We start from the raw sequence: 22,522 nt of genomic DNA on the forward strand, positions 1-22,522 counted from the left end.
TGATTTAATGTGGTGCAGGAAATGATTTTAGAAGGTAGAGAGCACAGTATGAAACCAGATATCACACTGTGAGAAATAATAACACTTCTAGAGTTCTGTATTGCTTATGTAATGTTTACATAGTGCCAAGCACTGTTCTAAGTGCTTCATGTATATGAAGCAGGTAATATTATCCTAATACTACCCATAGTTTTACAGATGAGGAAACCGAAGCACCAAGGTCACAGAGCCAGTAAGTGATATGGGCCTGGGATTAGAACCTGGATGAGCCATGGCTCACCTAGCATGAAGAACAGGCTTCTCTGACATTCTGAACAGTGCCCTGTGGAGCCATATTGGAGCAGAGGTGAAAGTAAAGTGTGCACTCCTGCACACATTTATCAAAACGCCCTCTTGTATTTTGAACCAAGTGAGAAAAATTAATAGAAGGTCTACAGTCAAAAGAAATGACTGTATATAAAGCGCCACATCACTCAATCTGCTCACACAATTACCAACCCTTATAAACTCACCTGGTGGGGGGTATTCAAGGAGGCCAGGAACCTCAGACTGACCAGAAACAGCTGTTCCCATATACAACAGTGCAGGGTGGTAAAACAAACAGTCTGTCTTTATTTAAAATGTTAATATTTGTTCATCATGAATTTTTTTGCATTTATTTTTATGTTTAAAATGGTCTTTATTTTGATTACAAAGGTTTTTGGAACCCACTGTGAATTTTGCTGCCAAAGTGAGTGCCCACTTGCCTTGCCCTAATCCCGACCCTGGTCCTGAACCACGCAAAGACTTCAACTTTTAACGTTTCCAAAGGCAGAAGTGTATAGCAAGTATAATTATGTCCCTTGTCCTGGGGATATGTCCCTTTGATCTCGCATGAGCTTGAATAATGTCAGATACGAACTTTTGGGAATCAGGTTTCCCTTTTTAAATTTAGTTTTTCAGCACATGCCATCTCTTAAAAATTGTGATCTGGGTCGAAGAAAGTGGTCATTCCCTGCCCCCCTCCCCAAATTTTGTTTCATGAAAGATGTCAGTGGTTGGATAATGTAGAAAAGTAACATCTGGTTTCAATGCTATTTTTTTCTCTTTAAAGTAAAGTCATTTCTAGAAAATCTGCTACCTTTGATTTAATTTTTAGGAGATAGTCTATGGTCACAACATTGGGCTCAGAAAAAGATGTTACAAAAAAAAAGAACATATATTTTATTTTAAATCTTTTTATTAAAAAGATTTGGGGAGCATGTTTCTAGCCTGGCCAGAAGCCAGGTATAATCTGAATCAAACTAAAGAATGACATTTCTCTAGTCCAGTTTCCCAGTTCTGATGAGGCAATACTCAAAACATACTACTCATTGCTAAATAAGTGTCACAGAATTCCTTGAGCAAAATGTGTGCTTGCTTTCAGCTCTAAAGGACATGCCACATAGTGCCTTTCTGGATGATTGTTTTAAACAGTGTAATCAAATCAAGCAAGCACTGATGAGGTATGACAGTCCCAAGGAGGCAAAGAACTCTCAGCCCTGATCTTAGTAATTAGAACTTCTCAGTGAACTAGATGAAAATGCAAAAAGGAACAAAAATAAAGCCACACCCAGCAGCTCCACAAAGTACTAGCTGTGTGACCTTCAGCAAGTAATTTAATCTTTCTTTTTCTCGTGGGTTGAATGGAGTAATTTGAGTTTGACTCAGTCTTGTGAGGATAAACAGAAACTATCCACTGTAGAACAGACTTCTAGTGACTCCCCATATCCATTTCCTCTTCTTCGATAGGAATAGAAACCTCAGTTATTTTTTGATTTGTTTTGTTTTTGTTCGGTTGGGCTTTTTCGCGGGGGTGTGGGGAACTGGCTGGTACAGGAATCGAACCCTGGACCTTGGTGTTATCGGCGGCATGTTCTAACCAACTGAGCTAACCAGCCAAAACCCCAGTTTTTATAGCTGCCATACATGAATGTACAGAATGAAAATGAAATTTCCCAGCTTCCCTTGCAGCCAGATGTGCTCACGTAATTCAATTTTGGCTAATGAAATATAAGTAACAGCTAGATGTTGTAACGGAGAGTCAAGAAACATGTTGGACCATGAGTTCAAGGACGATACGCTAGGAATGGCAGGACAACCAGATAGTAGGAGCTTGGATCCTTGACACATGTGGAGCCATCATATCAGTTGTGGACTGCATACATCCAGAGTGTTACGTAAGTGAGAAATAAAATTCCATCTTGTTCAAGCCACTGTTACTCTGGGTCTCTGCTACAGTGGATGAAACTGTATCCTAACTAATAAACTCATGTAAAGAATTTGGCAAGTGACTGACACATTACAAAACACTCAGTAAGTGTCAGCTATGATGATGATGCTGACAGTTATGAGTTCTACCACTACTACCCCTCAGAAGAGCATTGGATAATTAGAATAAAATTCGAAGCTCACAATTTGAAGTACATTTCCTTCCCCCAATTTTACGTCAGTTTTTCCCCCATGCTCTGACCTAAGTGATATTCTTACAATAGATATGCATGCAAAGGGCATCCATCTGTGGCCGTGTCATGTTATTTCTTTTTATCAATTACAAATGTGCATGGTTGGGGGTTATTTCCAAGGGACCAGTTTCTGCTTGAAGAGTCAGATTGACTCACTATATGCTTTGTACTACAAACTTCCAAGAATCAACAACTGCCAATTTTCCCTATTCACTTTAGATGACTTTTTAAAAATAAAGCATCACAGATACGGTTGAAGCCTCTAGCCTCGCTCATTCAATTAATGGTAAAAACCCTTCAGAAGTGGTGAAGTATCCTCCCCATTGTGTTTTTATGTCCTAATAAGTGTATGTATCCATAAGCAGCATACAGTATGGTTTTGGATAATTTTTTAATCTTACATTATATAGGTTATATACTGTATGTAACACTTGGCAATTGCTCATTTAAGACAGCAACATAAACAATACCACAACAAACATCCTTGTTAAATCTGGGTGGTAGTGGCATTTGTACTTATGATTCTCTGTGCTTTTTGTGTATTTGAAATACATTATAAACACAATTTTAAGTTAATAGTAAAAGAATGTAAAATAAATACTCAGAAGCTGTACTGACACATAACATCGCCAAGACCACAGGGGCTGGGAGTTAGGAGAGGGCATGGCTGGTTGTTTCCTAAACATCATTTTACTCTCGATGTGTGAGCAATCAACTCTTTAAAAAAACAAAAAAAGCCTCAACGTGCAAAAATTCTGAACTTTTAAGAGCAGACATGTCAAAAGCACTTTGCAAATGTAAGTCTAAAGTTCTAAAATACCCACCACAGTTTTTTCTTAAGAGGTCAGGTATATTCGGTATACCTGAGCTATAGCTATAAAATAATACATCTGACAAAAGTACCCTGTTATTGTAGTTAATTTTGTAGGGTGATTAATAAAACTCTTTTAGCATACAAATATTAGATAAGGATAAAATGAATCATTTCTTCTTGGTCTGGGGAATAAAAATGCAGATTATTGGGGTATCAAATTTTTTTTAAAACAGGCATTCCCCCATATTTCATTTATATATAGCCTGTTTGTACGAGGATGGCATCTACTTCTCACATTTTTTCCCCACAATAGAGGAGTAAGAGTAAAAAAAAAAAATTTTTTTTTTTTTGAGTATCTATGAGTTCAGGATAGAAACAAAAACAATGTTTTGAAGTTTTTATATACTCATGTACCCAATGAAGACTCACCAGGAAATGACCAGCGCCAGAATGTTTTCCCTCTGAGAGCTGTCAAATTAGAAATAAGTATATTGTCTCCACGTGGGTGTTCCCTGTACTTTTGCTTGGCAACCAAACCATCGCTTGTTGTTTTCCATATGCCATTTATGTGAAATCAATAGACTTAAGTCAGAAATTTTCCAGGTGCAGTTACCCTGATAATGTGTGCCAATCATCTCAGTAAACACAAGATCCGGGACTTGATTTTTCTGCTAAAGCAATCAGCAAGGAACAGGCAGCCACATTTCTGGTTCCACCCCTGGAGCTTGCTCCTACTCTGATGGTTTTATTGGCCATTTTAAGACTACGTTCCACAAAACTGCTGGGCGCCCTTTAAATTGTCAAGCAATTACCCCAAATAACACTGTGTTGGAAAAATATCTTGGGTTTCTCTGTTAAAAGGGAACGTGATGGGAAGAACAAGGTAACTTGTAAATCCAACAGCTTTTTAAAAAATAATAATAAAACAATTAGAAAGATAATAATCTCTTGATTATTTAACTTGAATCCAGTTTACCAACTTGGACTCAGGCCTCGTCTCTGCTTCTAAAGGGCTGTGTGACTTGGGGCAGGTGGCCTGACCTTTCTGAGTCTCTGTTTTCCCATCTGAAAAACAGGGAAAATAACAATGACTCTCCCGTGTGAGGATTAAACCAGACAATCCATGTGGATTACTTAGCACAGCACCCTGCATACAGTGACGTCAGGTAAATGTTAGCGGTGATTGTAATTGTTGTTGAGGTTGTTGCCACCACGGCATGGTCCGTTAAGTTGAATGCTGCTGAGACTCAAAGGTCTGGATTTTGAGCTACTTCTGCAAGCAATGAACTACCAAAAATAGTAAGCACTTACTCTCATAGCTTCGGGAGACAGCTATGACTTGGTTTCTGACCAAGTAGCTTCGGTGGTGGACTAAATGGTCTGGTAACTGCCTTTTAGTTCAGACCACATCCTGAATGGACCTCACTCCAGGGAGGTTTGAACAACCCCAAAAAGCAGGCCCGGCGGGTTTCCATAGGCCAGCCTCTTCAGAAGGCTTTCCAAGAACAACGGGCCTTTTACCTTTCCTATTTCACCTAGAAAACAACAAAGATGGCAGAGGACCCTGGCGTCAACCTGGTTATGAGTTGTATCAGTTCACTGACTGCACGTGTTCTTTCCCTCACCCCCCAGTGTCAGGGCAAGCGTCACAGTGGATTAAGGAATGCAGGGCTCCGAAGCAGAAGAGAGTCCTCCCCTTTCCTTGGAGCTGAGCCATGAAGGAGAGTTTTGCTACTAAACTCCCTGTGGAGTGGCCTGACCATGATCCTTGGTGGTAAGCACCACCCAAACTTGAACCACTCCTGTTCTGAAGGCCTATCAAAGAGGAGAGACTCATTCCCTGAAATGATATCTCCCCAAGTCTCCACAGACTTGTCAGAGATCTTTGAACCTATTTTGAAACTGGATCCATTTTCTGGATTTCATTTTTCATTTGTAGGAAGCATTTCCTCATGCCAATATGTTGCGTCATTCACATGACTTCATACACACACATACATATGTATGGTATACGTGTGTGCATGTGTATGGGTGTGTATGCTACCAATACTGACATAATTTTGACTTTCTTGTTTCTTCTTGGCTCACATCTTACAGTCTCTATGTCCAGTATGTGTGTGAGTCCATATTCACATACTGTTAGCAACTGCACAGACACATGCTGAAGGTCATCAATGAGCAATGAAGGATGTCTAATCTCTTAAAGATTTTATTTTTATTAAATATTAAAAAAAAATTTTTTTTCAGATGGCTCGTACGGGGATCAATCCCTAGACCTTGGTGTTATCAGCACCATGCTCTAACCAACTTAGCTAACCAGCCAGCCTTAAAATTTTTGATACCAAAATGTTTGTGAAAATTTCCTAGTAAATTCAATAGAGAAGGGAACAGGTGGCAGGAATAAAGAAAGATTTTTGTACAATGCATCAAGGTATTGTACAAGGTACCAAGAATGAGTAACCATGCTTTTTACCCATCCATAGATGCAAAAACACTGAATAGAACCAGGGAACCTAGAGTTTGGAAGAGACTTAAAGAGATTATCTAAATGCTGGTTCTTTGGAAAAACTAATAAAATAGGTATTTGCAGGCAATAGGACTATCTACATGAAAAAAAATTCATAAGACTCTTCAGACAAGCTATTAGAATTAGCAAAAGTTCAGCAAGGTTGCTGGATACTAATGAATACACAAAAATCAATAGTGATCCCATTTATCATCAGAAAACTAATAAAAGGTATATATTTTTAAAAATTTCATTAACAAAAACTTTAAGGAACTTATAAACAGATATAACAAAGGAAATACAAGATCATTATGGAGTGAAGCTTGACTGAGGCACATAAAAGATCTAAATAAATGACAGGACATATCATGCTCATGTATGAGATGGGAACGCTCCGAGACAGCAATTCTTCCCAAATTAATCTATGAACTCATTGCAATTCCAATTAAAATCTATATATTTTCCCTTCATGGCATTTGATAAGTTGATCTTTAAGTTACTATCAAAGAGTAAAAATGCCCAAGATAATATAGGAGAACAAAGAAAGACAATTCACTATGCTAGATAGCAAGGCTTATCATAAAGCTATAGTAATTACAAAAGAGTGGCATTGGTGTAGAAACAGACAAAGAGGACAGCAGAGCAGAATAGAAAGCCCATAAACAGACACATCCTTATGAGAAACCTTGATATATGACAGAGATAACATTAAAAATCAGTAGGAAAAGGACAGGACTATTCAATAAACGGTGCTGGGTCAGTCAGTTTTCCATTTGGAAAAGTAAAAAAAAAAAAAAAAAGTCATACTTCATCTCATTCATAAAACTATTTTCCAGGTCAATTCAATAACTAAAGCGAAAAGCAAAACTTTAATATTTTTATGACCTCAGGGTAGAAAAACACAAAACATAAAGAATAAGATTGGTAAATCTGACCATAGTGAAATTTTAAATGTAAACTGTTATTTAAAAAAGTGAAAAAACAAGCTTAAAAATGGAAGAAAATATTTCACTGCATGTCTTAGTTCGTTTTGTGTTCCTCTACCAGAAAACCACAGACGAGGTAATTTATAAAGAAAAAAGAAGTATTTCTCACAGTTCTGGGAATTCCAATATCAAGGTGCCAGCCAGCATCTGGCAAAGGCCTTCTTGATGTGTCATCCCACGGCGGAAGGGAGAAGGGCAAGAGAGCAAGAGGGGGACAAACTTGCTTTTGTAACAAGCCCACCCTCGAGAGAACTACCACACTCTGGGAAGAGAGACATTAATCCATTCATGAGGGCAAAGCCCTCCTGACCTAATCACCTCTTAAAAGTCCCACCTGCCAACACCGTCGCATCGGGATAAAGCTTCCAGCACATGAACTACTTTAGAGGGCACATTCCAACTGTAGCCATGCATAAAACTCAACAAAATTTTTTTCAATGCATATCTCAATGCATAAAATCCAACAAAGGATTATTATCCAGAATATACAAAGAAGTCCTACAAATCAATAAGAAAAAAAACGAACAGCCCAACAGGAAAGAGACGTAGGATAGGAACAAGGAATTCTCAGACAAAAAATTTAAAGGGCCAAAAAACATAATAACTAGTAATCAGAAAATGCAAATTACAATGACATACAATTTCATATCCATCAGACTGGAAATCGTTAAAAGAATAATATGAACTGTTGAGGATGCGGGGAGATGGAAATTTTCATATACATCTAAGGACTACAAATTGGTGCAACCTCTTTGGAAAGCAGTTTTGAACTGACAATGTTGACCATGAGCATATCAAAAAGACCCCAGCAATTCTTTTGCCTCATGTACACACCAGAGAAACTCTTGTATCCTACCTACAAGGATCCACGTATAAGGATGCTTTTAACAGAATTGTGTATAGGGGCAAAAAGTCAGATGTATCTTTAACATCTATTAACCAGAAAATGAACATGTAAAAGAAATTTGATAATACTCATCGATTAGAATATACATAGCAATTAAAATGAATGAACTTTATCTCAAAGTATCAACATAAGTAAATCCTGAAACACAATGTTGAATCCTAAAGGCAAACTGGAGAAAGATAAGGTGGTACCAAGACTTTTTATCTTAATAGATGGCATTGTCATTCCCCTGGCTGGTCCCTTCCCTGGAAAATTGAAACAGCCTCCTCACTACTTCCCATGCTAGTCCCTTTTTCTGCCATCCTGCACAGGACAACTGTGCCACATCTCTCCTTATACCTTTCAATGGCTTCCCACTGCAGCCTTAATGAAATCCAAACTCCTTAGTGCTGTCCCGGCCCTTCCTAATCTCCCTCTCTGCTCCTCCCACTCCCCACCTTCCACCCCTCTGATCTCACTTCCTACCACTCTCCCTGGTGTCTACATTGCTCCAGCCACATTGCTCTTGTTCCTCCTTGGACATACCAGACTCATTCCTATGCCAGGGTATCAACACTTGGGGTTTTGATTTTAAACACAGTATCTTCAGCAAGTCCTTTCTTCAGTACCCTGCCAACCTCTTCATTCCCCACCTCCCCTGCCAATCTGAGCCATAATATCCTATTTTATCATTTTCACATAGTTACAGATACCTACAATTAGCTCATTTATTTATATATTTGTATATTTAGGATAAGGATTTTGCCTTATTCACCACCATATTCCCAAGGTCTAAAACAGTGCCTAGCACATAGTAGGCACTTTATAAATATTTGTTGACTTATTTATGCAAATTTTTATAACTTACAAAGCTACACTCTACAGTATAGTGTTTATAGACACCTAGCTATGTAGCAAAAGATAAAATCATGAACAGGAAGGATATACGATAATTTCAGGGTATAGTTTATCTCTGGGAAGGTTAGGAGGTCAATAGGATCAGAGAGAAGGACAAAGGGGCTCAAAATGAATCTGGGAAGGAAATACAACAGCATTTATTAAATCTGGTTATTTTTTAAATGTGAGTGGTGGTTATACAAATAGTGTTACTGTACTCTCTGTACTTTTCTGATTGAGATATCCTGTAACTAAAACCAACTATTTTTTAAAAGAGAGATTTGAAATGACAAAATTATAGAGATAGAGAACAAATCAGTCGTCAGCAGGGGTCTGGGTGGCTATGAACGAGTAGCACCGGGGAGATCTTTGTGGTGATAGAATAGTTCTGCATCCTCATCTCAGTGGCGATTAGACTAGTCTACAGGTGATAAAATGGCAGAGAACTATACATACACTTTATAACAATGTCATTTTCTGGTTTGCTTGTGCTACAGTTAAATAAGATGCAACCACTGGGGGCAATTTAGTAAAAGGTACATAGACCCTCTCTGTACTATCTTTACAACTTTCTATGTGATCTATAGTTACTTCAAAATAATTTTTAAAACATTTTTAAAGAGAGACATGTAGTCCACGTCAAATATTTCTATTTTACAGATGAGACAAATGAGGCTCCAAGAAGAAAAGCAATTTGCAGTGGGTGATATGTGGAGCAGGGCAGGGAGGCCTGCAGCCCCTGCAGTTTTCTTTGAATAATCGAGTCAATAAACGCATGGGTCTAGTTCCCTTGCTAGTCCTGTCTTAGGACTCTGATATAACAGTGGCTTCCCTGTTAGTAACTCAGGATGCATAGCCTAGCTGAAGATCCTAGACATTAAATCAGATATTAAAATTAGATAACCTGGGTTCAAATCCCAGCTCTGCCACTTGGTAAAGAGATGGCCTTCTACTTCAACCTCCTTTGAGCCTCAGTTTCTTCATCTGCAAAATGGGGACAATGTGAGTATATGCCAGGTATGGTGTTGTGGGGATTAAATCAAATAATATATGTGAAGTGCTTGGCATAAAACTTGGCACATAGTTAAGAGCTCATTTAAAAGTCAAGAAACACAGCCCAATACCTGTAAAATAAATCCCAATATGTCTATTATTTGTCTTAAGGACCCTCCTATGCATGATACTGTCCAACCATGTAACCAGGTTTTTGTGCTGGGTAAAATGTGAAGGTTCTGAGAAGTATTAAATCGTGAGTAAGTGAAGGTAGGGATGAGCACATGGGTGAGGCAAATTGATAAAAATTGATAAAATTACAATTGCCTATGCCCTCTCCTTGCTAATGAAAAGTAGCTGGAAGAATCATACCCCTACTTAAAAAAAAAAAAAAAAAAAAAAAAGGAAGAATAAAAGCAAAATAAAATAAAATAAAATTGCTCATTTTGTTTGTATATCCCTATATCCCTGTAGACTGCAAAAAGGTATAATAACAAATTAAATGCCAAAAGAATGTAGACTCTATTAGATTAGCCAAACACAAAGTCAAAAATAACTATGTGCTTGAAGCTCCCAAAGACTACAACAAGACTATAGATTATGGTTCTTTAAAATTAAAAAGAAAAAGGAGGGCATTTCTTTTCTTTCGGTCATGAACCAGCTGAACTTAAAACGAGTGAAACCAGATTTAATCTGCGAGAGGAGAAGGAGCAGGCTCTACTTTCAGTTGGCTGAAGAAAAGCATTCCAGCTCTAGGAGCACAAACACACATGCGAGAAATGTGAGACTCTATTTACTTCTCAAAAGGTACATGAAAGTTGACAACAAACCCACTTGTAATTCTGAAATCAGAACAAACAATGATAGGGAGATTGGTCTTTCAAATGAATTTACAGTGACAGGGTTTGCAACATATCACAGAAACACGTAAGTCAGGTATCTAAAAAAGAAGGAAAAACCTCAAATGCAACTCATTTTTAAAACTAAATCACACAAAAAATAGTTAAAATATATAATGCATTTCCTAAAGTTAACTATCTGCTTGGAATCAGTAAAATAAATGTCTATGGTAAAAAGAAAAAGTTGAGCATATTTTATTTTCAGTAATGAGTGAGATTCCAAAATCAAAACTATCCCCCCCCATGAATGCTTTTAAATCAGCAACATTCATGACAAAAAGAGCCTTTTTCATTTTGACAAGATTTTAAGGACCCTAGTAAATCTAGGTGTAATACCCATCACATATTTTGCAGAAGTAATAAAGCTGAGGCAATAAAAGAGCTCTCAATAAATCCCTACTTTCAAAGTGTTGCTGACAAGAAGAATTGGTACCCTCTGTTTCTGATTGGATTGTTCAATTTGACATATTAACAGAACGTAGTAAAACTTGCTTCGAGTACTGGTTACATAATCATGAAAATCTTCTTTAATTCTGATTTAAAACACAAACATCAATGACCTACAAATTCAAATCTTTCCCTTACCTCCCAGTGTTCAGAGTTGATATTCCCCCAACAAATCCTTCATGTAACATTCTTTCTAGTAATATGAGTAAATACAGATTCTTATTATCGGCTGTCAGAACAACAGAGTTCTCTACAATAAATTAATTTCATATTAACTACCCAGGGGAAAAAAAAAGAATTAAACCCAAGGAGATAAGATAAGAATAATAAAAGGAACCTGAATATTTATTCTTATGGAAAATAAAAAGGGAAAAATTCTATCAACCTCATTGGTTAAATGCTAATTAAAGGATAGATTTAGGAAAAATATCTTCTAAAGTTTTAATGGTCTTAAAAAATTTTTAAAGTTAGGCAGTAGAAATTTTAATAGTTAAGAAACATTTTTCTTTCACTTTTAAGCTTTTTTTTTTACGGAATATGTAGAGCTGTAAAAATGAAAGTACTGTAATATTGAAGATAACTCTAGTTAAAAGTAAGAAAAGGAGATTCAGAGTTAAGCTAAAATATCATCTCAATTTCCTATGTTGACATTATTTGCATTTTCCTTATATATAAATGCATTATTAACTTGAATTCATCAGAATTCAGATTATAAAAATGTATGTGTATGAAAATGTTAAAGGCACCTGAACTTAGAAGCCAATTTATTTTTCCCCCCCTATTTCAAAAATAATTTATTTCTGAATTTCTAAAGCAAATAATCCCCCAGGTGCTTCCTGCCAGTTGTGAAGAACATTCTATTTAGGTACAACATCATGGAACAACACATTTCACCTCCTCTCTCTTCCTGCTGGCTTCTAATGTGTTGCTGGAAACACTATTTGAAATTAAGAGCTTTGATTAGACAGGCTTTCTATGCCTGTTGATTTATTTTCTTTATTTTAAGGCATAAGTCTCTGTATGATAATAGAGTAGCTTATGAAGCCACAGGGATTCAGACTTGAAATGGGGAAATATAGTTTAGTTTATTTTTTTTCTTTTTTGCTAACACCCAGATGCTATTCTGACATGACTGTATCTTTGTTTAAGCTGAGTTTTGAAGATGAATGAGCGTGGTTTTAAAATGGCCATTTTCCAGGTAAGCAGGTAAGTTAGGAAATAAAATATTTGTCAAAGTTCTGTAATTCCCAAAAAGTGGGCTATAATCTAAAAGGTAATTTGGGATACTATAATCATCTATAAAGCAATTCAACAGCAATGTGAACCACATGTTTTCTGAAACTCTACATATCTTTGTATCTGGTTTTATCTGTAATAGGTTTTGAACTATAAAAATTTAAATTAAAAATAAGTGAAATGTTTCTGTGTACGTGGAATGCTTGAAGCTTTTGGAATCAGATCAAATAATAAGCAGATCAAATATCCCTTTGGGGGCAAGATCTAGCTATAGAGTTGTGTCACTGTAGTAATAACCACAGGCAAAGCTAATCTCCTCTTCAGAACCACCTTTCAGTGGTAGAGAATCAATTTTGTTGTCCCTCGAACTGGCCACCCCTCTGGTATCATGAGCGGATGCAGAGGACAAGTGGTTGGTATGAAAAGAAACACGAAAAGAGAAAGAGGAAAAAAAGTAGGATGAGTGGATAGAGAGTTAGGGATGACAGATGGAAAAGGAGCAACTTTTACAAACCATAGTTGTGCTTAATCAATGTCTTTTGAACAGAACTAATTGAAGATGATAATATTACACATGAAAAGATGTTTTCCTGATTCTACCCTAAGGTTTCTAAAGACAGTCCATTGTCTTTGGAGCTGCAGTCAAGGCATGAAGCCACGTGCCTGCCCACAGCCCTCGGTGTCTCTGGTTATGCGGCGCATGAGGTTGTCCAGGCAGTTCAGCCAGGTTTCTCGCTTATTCTAAAGGCCCCGGGCAGAGAACTTAATACTCCAGAGACATCCTTTCTGGAATAGAGATTTAACTTCAAGGGCATTGAATTAACAAATAAACAAGTTTATTTTACCTCAGTACTAATATGTATGTTGTTTAAAAATTAATATTTTAAGGAAAACCTTTAGTTATGTTTACAACTTAAACAATGGTAACTTATTCGAGCCTGCAATATCAATTGGTACAACCTTTTTGGAATGTGATTTGGAAATACAGTTATCCCTCAGTATCCATGGGGGATTGGGTCCAGGACACTCCCTTCCAGCCCCCCGAAGATACCAAAATCCATGGATGCTCAAGTCCCTTATGAAAAATGTAGTATTTGCATATAACCTATGTACATCCTCCCATACACATTAAATCATCTCTAGATTACTTAAAATACCTAATACAATGTAAATGCTTTGTAAATGCTTGTTATACTGTATTTTTTAAATTTGTATTATTTTTTGTTATCGTAGTTTTTTTTTTTTTTAGTTTTCTTTTCCCGAATATTTTTGATCCACATTTGGTTGAATCCATGGATGCAGAACCCCCAAATACGGAGGGCCTGTACCTATTAAAATGTTAAATACAAATACCCATTAGCCCAAATATTCCACTGCTAGTAATTTACTCAACCTATTTGTTCCCATAAGCACACAGCAACATTAGCACAGAGGTTGGTACTGCAGCACCATTGCTTTGTACTAGCAGAAAACCAGAAACAACCTGAATGTCCATTGATTGGAGATTGATTCAATCACTGACCGTGCAGCTGTTGAAAAGAATGAGGTAGAGCTCTATTTTACCATTAAGATATAAAATACTATGTAGATCTATAAATTAATATTTGGGATCTCTCTATAGATCTACTAAAATAGCAAATTGCAGAGCAGAATGTGTAGTCTAATACCATTTGTGTTTGCTTTTAAAAAACGACTTGAATTTACACTTACATTGCATTTAAAAACTCTGAAAGAATAAAAAAAGAAACTTTTAACAATAGTTACCTCTGGGGAGTGGGACAGAGATTCGGCAATTTTATTTTTCACTTTGTACCCTTCTAAGATGACTAGATTTTTAGCCAAGAGCATGTCATTACTTTCATAATAATTGAAAAACTAGCTAACGAGAACAGAGTGTATGGACCCTACATTAACAACCACAAAACGGATGCTCTTTTATGGTACCATCTGTGGAAGTCACCTTGCCCAGCCACGTTCTCCTACATAGCAGGATACTTATTTAACCCGTTAGACGGAGAGCAAAGCGTTAAACCCAGCAGTTTGCTCTCAGTCCACCCGCCTCTGGCGCGCTTCCCATATGAAATGCGTCGACGTGGGGCAGGCTGGAAGCGTCTCCTTGCTGCCCTCGCCACGTTACATAAGGTCCCCGTAACCCCGAGCGGCGGCGCCCCGGACGCGCCTGGGAGGAGCTGCCACGCCACTGCCCCGATTGGGCTCCGCGCTCAAGCCGGGCTACGGGGAACTTTTGCTGCATCACCCGGTGGCGCCAGGAGCACTTCCCTGTCGACAGCCGGAGCCCCTAGCAGAAGCTCCGTTTGAAGAGCCTCAAGTAGAAAGAACGGAAACTGTAAGTGAGATTCCTCGTCCCGCAGACAGACACAGACAGACAGACAGAGAGACAGACAGACACCTTCCCTCTCCTATCTTTTTCATTCTCCCTTAACTAGTTCCTAGAAATATCTCCCCGGCTAATTCATTTCTGCTGTTGCATATGTAAATCAAGGTCAAGTCTCTTCCAATCTCTCCTGCTGAGACTCGGTTTTTACTTCCTTTAGTAACCCTAAAAGTTCTCTCTTCTGGTGCTTAAATGTCAAGTCTTAAAAAAAAAAAGTTGGGCTTGAAGGTCTGTTGCTGCAATACTTCTTCCCAATCTAAAATTTTTACTCCCCTAAAATTTATATTTCAACAAAGTATTTTTTCAAAAATAAAATTAGTCATTTTGCTCCTAGAATATTCTGAGGCTTAACTGCACTGCCAACAAGTAAAAACTTGTTACCCAGCCCATTCGTGTGAAGGGAGAAGTCAGTAAGTTTAAAGAAAAAGTAACTCGTATTAACAGGTAATCTTTCTAATTTCTTCACTAACGTGTTCCTCAAATGTTTATAGTATAAATGAAGAAAAGGACTGTGATTTGCATGTGTAAATTGCGAAGCTAACTTTTCAATAGTCCTTTTCTCCAAAACCCTGCTCTCCCTCCCTCCAAAAAACAGCAAGAACAGTAAACAGCAATCAGACCTCAAGGTTAACCCCAGAATAGTCTCTCTGGTTACCAAATTGAGAAATGTTAATAGAATATAAAGGGGAAAAGTGCCTTTTTCTAAAAGTTTGAGGGTTAGTCTTATGTCAGTAGTTAAAAGTGTATTTTACTGTCTCAGTAACTCTTAAAAGTCCAGATAGTTGCTTATTTTTGTGGAAGGTCCATATTAACAATCCAGTACTTTGTCAACCTTTTCGGCTTTGGCACTAATGGAAAGTGCTGTTAACAGCCCTCAAAACTGGAGTTTCTTTATTTCTGTTGCCACTTGAGAAAAAGTTTTGCCACAAAGTTCTAATAACACTAAGTTCCTACAAATCAACTTGGACACGTCCAAATGTGTTTTTCCTAGAAAAAGTACCAGGCATCAATTTTATCTGGCAATCATCAGAATACATCAGACCGCAAAACTATACATTCCTGGACCTCACAAGACGCATGGCAAGGAATTTCAGCAAGCCAACCAAAGTGCTCTGCTACAGCCACATCTGCAGTCTACAACCTGAGCAACAACGCTGACATTAAAACCACTGTGGCCAAGAACATACAACCGCCAAAAAAAAAAAAGGGGGGTGGGGGGGGAAGTGTGGAAATTCCAAATCCACCTTCTCAATTTCTGGTTTAAGATTACATAGCATTATTTAACCCACCATCACTAAACTCACTTTCATGTGAACAACCAGGAAGCCCAAGTAAATGGAATTTTTATTTGCACATTCTGTATTATTTTATGAGAAGACAAATGACAGAAAATGTGGGAATTTAGGTAAAAGAACAATTTCCCAGAATGTCAAGGTTGATAACTTCTGTAACTAGAGTATGGTATATTGACAATAAATGTACATAGTGACCTCAAAACAGGAAGTGCCTTTGGAATCTATCAGTCATTTATTCAACACCTACTGTGAAAAATATGGTGGGGGGAAAAATATATATATATATGGTGGGGACTGCAGACTGCAAGCACTGCCTGCACAGAATTTGCTGTCTAGCTAGAGAAGATAACACTAGAGGAGTTCAGAAAAGCGTAGGATTGTCAGGTGCAGAAAAGGGAAGCAAAGGATGGTTGTTTTCCATTACATCTTTCCACGCTACTTGATTTTTTTAAACCACGCTACATGTTTTACTTTGATAAAAGTTTAAGAGGTAAATAACGATAGTGGGAAGGAATGGACAGATGTAATAAAGCACAGGAAGAATTCTGCTCCAGCCAGCAACCTGACAGGGGGGTGGGTGTGTGTGAACCCCTCCCTCTGCTTTGTGTCCCACGTCTATCAACACATTCACTCTGTCTCCAGAATCCCCCACAAAGTCCTCCTCCTCGTCCTCCGTCTCCTTCTCCTCTCCATCACTGCCTTGGGCTTCAATGACCTCCTGGCCAATCCTTGGTCTGTTTCATGACTTCTGACCTTTTTTATAGACCCCTTCTCAGAATAATGTGCTTAGATCGTAAAATAAAATGCAAAAGATGAATTATATTAAAATACAAATATCAAATTTTTAAAAAGTTGTGACAGTAATATATGTGCTTCTTTATTAATTCATTAAACATGTAACATGTAGCAGGTCTAATATGTACAGTAATTTCAGTTTAGTGAAAAATGCACATAGGTATTTTGAGATACCTGCAACAACTGTAACATGATATCAAAATACCAGATTTCTATTGGTGATAAACTCTTACCTTCTGCTAATCCTACTGTTATCTGTTGTCTAGACTGATATCTGAAGGAAAAGCTAAATTTCAGTTAGAGGATAGTGACAATGACAATATAATTTTTTCCCTATCCAAGTTCACAGATCCCAGAAAGTTATCCATGGATCCTTTACAAGTCCAGGGATAAGGTTGAGAAGCCCTGATCTAGAGTCATGACTCTCCAGAGCAGCCTCCGCATTGCCACCAAATCTGATGTTGCTCAAAAGCTTTCAATGGCTCCCTCACTCCCCAGGTAAAATGCAAACTCTTCTGAAAGGTAGGCAAAGGCCTCAGTGCTCTGTTCCCTGCTCACCAACTCATGCTTATCCCCTTGTTGGTTTCCTCTGTTGCATTTGAAGTTTCACCCCCAGCAGTAGAACTTCTGGGAACAGTGTTCTCTCCCACCTCCACAATGTCTGCTCTGCTTGGAACTGCCTTGCCCGGCTTGTCAGCCAGGCCAGCTCATTCTTTAAGTCTCAGGTCAAAAGCCACCTGCTCTCTGATACATTTCTTAAATCCCTCAAGCAGACCTGGGTATTTCTTCTCTATTTCTGCTGCTCTTTGTATGTATCTCCAATATACCCTTATTTTATTGTACTATAATTGTTGGCATGGATGTCTCTCTGCTACACAGAATCTCCTTGAGGTCAGGGACTTTTTAACTTTCTCCAGAACCTTGCCTTGTGCCTGGCACAAGTAGATACTCAGTGAATATTTGTTGAATGGTTAAGTGAGTAAATGGATGAATGAATAACTAAATAAATGAAAGGGATAAATACGAAGAGGGAGAAGTCAAAGATAATGCAAAATTTCAATCTGAGTTAGTGTAGAAAAACTGAAATGGAGAATGAAGGAAAAAGTTCAATGTGTTCAGTAAAACTATAAGTACATTTTGCATATTCTAATTTTTTCAGAGATAATAACCAATGAATGCAGTAGGGTAGAATTGTCCATTAAAACACAGCATTTATTCTGGGATTCTGATTATACAGAAATTTGCTCTTGAGAAAGAGTCCCATCTAGAAATAGCTTGCATTCTAAAACAGGGTTTACAAATCAGTTGTCTGAAATTTAGAATACAATTTCCCTCAGAAGCAAATTAAAATTGGTGATTAGGTACCCAATTTATCATGCAAATGTCCATTTAATTTGTAATGTGCCTGAAAGACTTCATGTCTGATTGAAAATTGGTAGAAAATATTATTCAATACTATTGCAATATAGCCAATTAAGCAAAGCAGTAAACAATAGAAGTGAATGTGAACATGATTTATTTATCTTGAATATTGACACTGGAGGAGAGACAGGTTTATTTTAGCAAGTGAGGAAGCCCAGAGAGATGTTTGTGAAGATCAAAAGAACTTCTGGTCATTCAGGAGCTTTTGAGGTTAGTAGCCCTAGCTCTTTAATACAGTCTGTATGCACGGGTTTCACATTCGAGGATTTGACCAATCTCAGGTAGAAAATATTTGAGGAAAAAAAAGCCAATAAAAAATAACAATACAACAATAAAAAAATACAAATTTAAAATATAGTATAACAACTATTTACATAGCATTTACATTGTATTAGGTATTATAAAAACCTAGAGATCATTTAAAGCATGTGGGGGAGGAGGACGTTCGTAGATTATATGCAAATTCTATGCCACTTTATATAAATGACTTGAGCATCTTCGGATTTTGGTGTCTGCGGAAAGGGGATGGGGAGTCCTGTAATCAATCCCCCATTTCACTTCAAGGCTTACGACCTTTCCTTTTGGCTCACAAATGGTTCACACAAAGGAAAGAGAGACATTATTTTGCAGTACCTGAAACAGTTTTGGAAGACAAGGGGAAGGAGGAATGAATGAGGCTATATGTGTCCTATAAAGTTTATCTGAGGTCAAATTAGCCAAACCTGTGGAGAAAACAAGAAGGAAGTAGGGTGAGTATGGCACGGTCTATGTGGAGGTTATTACTGCTGGTCACCAAATATTTGTTTTTCTCCTCCTGGGCACAGGAGAGGAGGCACTTCCTGGCCCCTTATCGTTGGGTGGCACAGAGTTCTAGCCAATGAGTGGAGTGAAGAAATGACAGGGCATTTAAATACCCATTAGAGATTCTCCAATTTCTCCTTTCCTGTTGGCTCAGCACCCCAGCCACATTCACTGGAGAAGGTGGCTGCTTCATCAGCCTGGATTCCCAGGTGACTAAGAAAAGAGCCTCACTCATGACACATGACAGACATGTATGGATACAGAAATCTTTGTTATTTGAAAATATCAACCTTTGCTGTTTTAAGCTACTGAGAGTTTGGGGTTATTTGCTCTGCAGTATAACCTAACCTATTATGACTGATTCATCATTCATAAGATTTACCTCCAGAGAAAGCAAAGGAGTGATAGGGCAGAGATGGTGGGTTATGGCTACACTGGATAGAGATCTAAAGGAGATTAGAGGAAGGGAGGAAAAGGTATAAATTCAGATGTAAAGGATTCTTCCAAACTGGATGATCAGGATTTGGGCAGATCTTGTATTTCTTCTGAAATCAAAGTCCTAATAATACCATAATTACAAACTGGGCACTCAGGGTCATAGCCCTCTCGATATTAGCCACGACCAAATATTAACTACAAATGACTAGCATACATTATTGGGCTACATGCTGGCTATAGGCCTCAGGGCTTAAAAGCATTTGTAAGTTTACTGAGAAAACAGAAGAGTGAATAAAAGCATGAATTTTGGAGTCAGACCGGCTTGAATTAAAATCTCAGCAATCCCTCCTAAAAAGAATTACAAGAGGCCATTGTTTTGGGCTAAGCTCCTGCATACCAGACTAAAAACCAAAATGGAGTCACTCATGATGAGGTTTCCACATCACCAAATCAAAACTAAGTTGTTACCTGACTTTCCGAGAAGGCCAGTTTTAATCAGCATGATAATGAAGTTCCCCTCTGCTTTAATCCTTACAAAAAAGTAACCTGATGTTAATCAATCAGTTATTTTTCTACTGTCTCCCTGTCCCCACCTTACAACCAACTTTGAAAGGACCAACCCGCTCTCTTTGTTTCTGCTTTCCTCAGCTCTCCTCTGCCTATAAAACCAACCTCTTGTGCTCGGTTCATTGGAACACTTAACTGTTTTATGGAGCGTAGTGCTGCCTGATTCTACAATCTCAGAGAAAACCAATTAAGATCTTTAAACTAAATTGTTGTAATTTTCTCTTTTGACACACTTAAATCACTTAATCTAAGGGTCAACCTTCTTATCTCTAAAGTGAAGATAAAAACAGAACCTACTTCAAAGGTTAGTTGGGAGCACTCAGCAAGGCCATATGAGGGTATTTCCAAAAGTTCATGGAAAGATTCATATTCCCTTTTAATTCTACTTTTCCACAAAGTTTTTGAAGTACCCTTGCATTTGTGAAGTGTCCAGCGTGATGCCTGGTATTTCTAAATGTTCTAGCTTTTTCCAGTCCTCTGGAAACCCAAGAGTTGGTTTGTTACAGAATGTTTGCCTCACTGTCGTGCCTTGATCATAGTGAGTCCCCTGGCCTACCCAGTGCAGCTTTAAACTGCATCTCTTGGGAGCTTTCAGCCCTTACCAGGCTCAGTGATGTGCCTCTGCCTGTGACATCTGCATAACCCCCCTCCTCCTTGGCTATCAAGATCAGAGGTGTGCCCCCACTCTAAGACAGATCTCTGAAAATCCAAAAATGCAAGATGGATAGATTGGGGCAGGATCATTCATGCTCCAAGATTCTTAATTTTACCAAAGATTCTCAAAATTTCCTTAGTAAATTAGTTTTTTTGTTTTCTTTATTTTTTTCGATAAATGGCTTGACAGATAAAAATAAAGCTTGGTGGCATCCCTGTCCATTGAGGACCAATCAGAAACAAGAATAATCTATGTAAATGCGAAAAATGAGTTGCAAAAATACATCTTTTGCACACAATTTTCTGGGAATACATCTGTTATACTGGCCAGAGAGCAGAGCTCTTCAGGTCCCTTGATAATAAAAACTCATCCAAAGAGTTATGATGATAATGGTCAGCACACATCATATTCCTGTTTCTCCATCACAACCCAGATCTAAAACCCCAAGTCTAAACTCTTTGATTATAGGGTAGTGCTCAAAGATCCACAGCTAGGAGAAAACACAAAATTCTTCTAACCAGAATAAGGACAGAGTCAACTGATTCCAGCAGTGAAAAAGTCCAGAGTTAAGGAGGACATTATTTTTTCAAGATAAATGAGAATTTATTATGGCATAGAGGTGAAATCTACAGTGTAATTTAAGTCAAAACTGAGACTCCACAGAAATGTGGAGCTTACCTCTGCTCCGGCCACTCCTGCCCCAGTGTGCTCTTGCATCTAGGCAGATGGGGTTCCTCCCTGAAAGGGACCCAAAAGCATGAAGGATCCATGCTCGTCGTTTTACAGATGAGATAACTAAGGCCCTAAGAGATTCGATGGTTGGCCCACGTCTTGCAATTCCTAATTCACGGTTGTGCCCACTGCACCACCATTTCCTCCTTTCCTGAAAATGGGATCTATGCCAGTTACCCCAACTTGCCCAAAGTGGAAGCTGGTCTTCAAAGGGAAGCGTGTGTCGGTGAGACCCGTAGCCCCAAACTCCAGGACAAATCTGAGCCTGCAACAAGGAAGGGGAGTCAACGTCTGTGCTCCTCCCCCGTCTTCTCACAAGCAGCTAGATCCTTCCCACCCACATCACTGCCGACCAGTCTCCTCAACTCCATTCCTGCTTTGTTCCAAGCCATTTTCCAAAGGGCCTCCAGAGGGGTGATATAAAACATTAACTTAGTTCAGTTACTCTCCCACTTAAAATGCTTTTATCCATTCCCTACCGCCCTCAAGATAAATTCCAAGATTTTAAGCAAAACCTGTAAGATCTGCCCCAACTCACCCTCAGAAAGCACCTCGCACAAGCCTCACATCTACCTTCTTCAACCTTTCAACCAAAAGGCCTTCCTCACTGAGTTGCTCTGAAGACTCAGACACGAGCTACCTTCCTCTACTCCCTCAAAGCAGGTTGATGGTGCCTTATCCACAAGGTAACTGTTACTGTCATCATCATTGTGTTTTGTAATAAGTTATTCATATGGTTATGGCTGCTATACAACATGGGATCCTGAGATGCAGGACCTGGATTTGAATCATGACTTCCCTACTTACTGGGCAAGATATTTTACCACAAGCTTCAATTTCATTTTCAATAAATGGGGGTAATGCATACCTCACCAGGTTGTCGTGAGGATTAAATGAAATGGCTGTGCAGAGCACGGGATATATTAGATCGCTTAATAAATGTTAGTCCCTCTCCTCCCCATCTCTTCCCACAAGGCATGAGAGCTCTCTCACTGCAAGAACATTTCTTAGTCGTCTTTGTATTCCTGTTGAGTAACACAGTGAGCACTTAATAAATGTTGGCAGAAAGAAGGAGAGAGGGAGGGAGGGAGGAAAAGAGGAAGGAAATTGAGATGAATGAGTGAAGCTAGAAGAAAAAAAGACCCTGATCTGTTTGAGCTAAAAGAGTTGTAAACACTGGTCATATGTCTTTGAGGATGTCCAATCCTTCCCTACTATAATAAACTGAAAAGGAATCTGCAGATACACAGACTAACTAGGAAAAGACACTGAATC

General features: G+C 38.3%; 1 long non-coding RNA gene across 1 annotated transcript; it reads left to right on the plus strand.

The window, feature by feature from the left end:
* Window positions 1–14,299: 14,299 nt before the first annotated feature.
* On the plus strand, window positions 14,300–16,039 carry LOC134361281 (uncharacterized). Its single transcript, XR_010021397.1, has 2 exons — window positions 14,300–14,494; window positions 15,534–16,039. It is a non-coding gene; the product is annotated as an uncharacterized LOC134361281 (long non-coding RNA).
* The last annotated feature ends 6,483 nt before the right edge of the window (window positions 16,040–22,522 follow it).

The sequence above is a fragment of the Cynocephalus volans genome, chromosome 12 (genome assembly GCF_027409185.1).
Source record: "Cynocephalus volans isolate mCynVol1 chromosome 12, mCynVol1.pri, whole genome shotgun sequence".
NCBI lineage: Eukaryota > Metazoa > Chordata > Mammalia > Dermoptera > Cynocephalidae > Cynocephalus > Cynocephalus volans.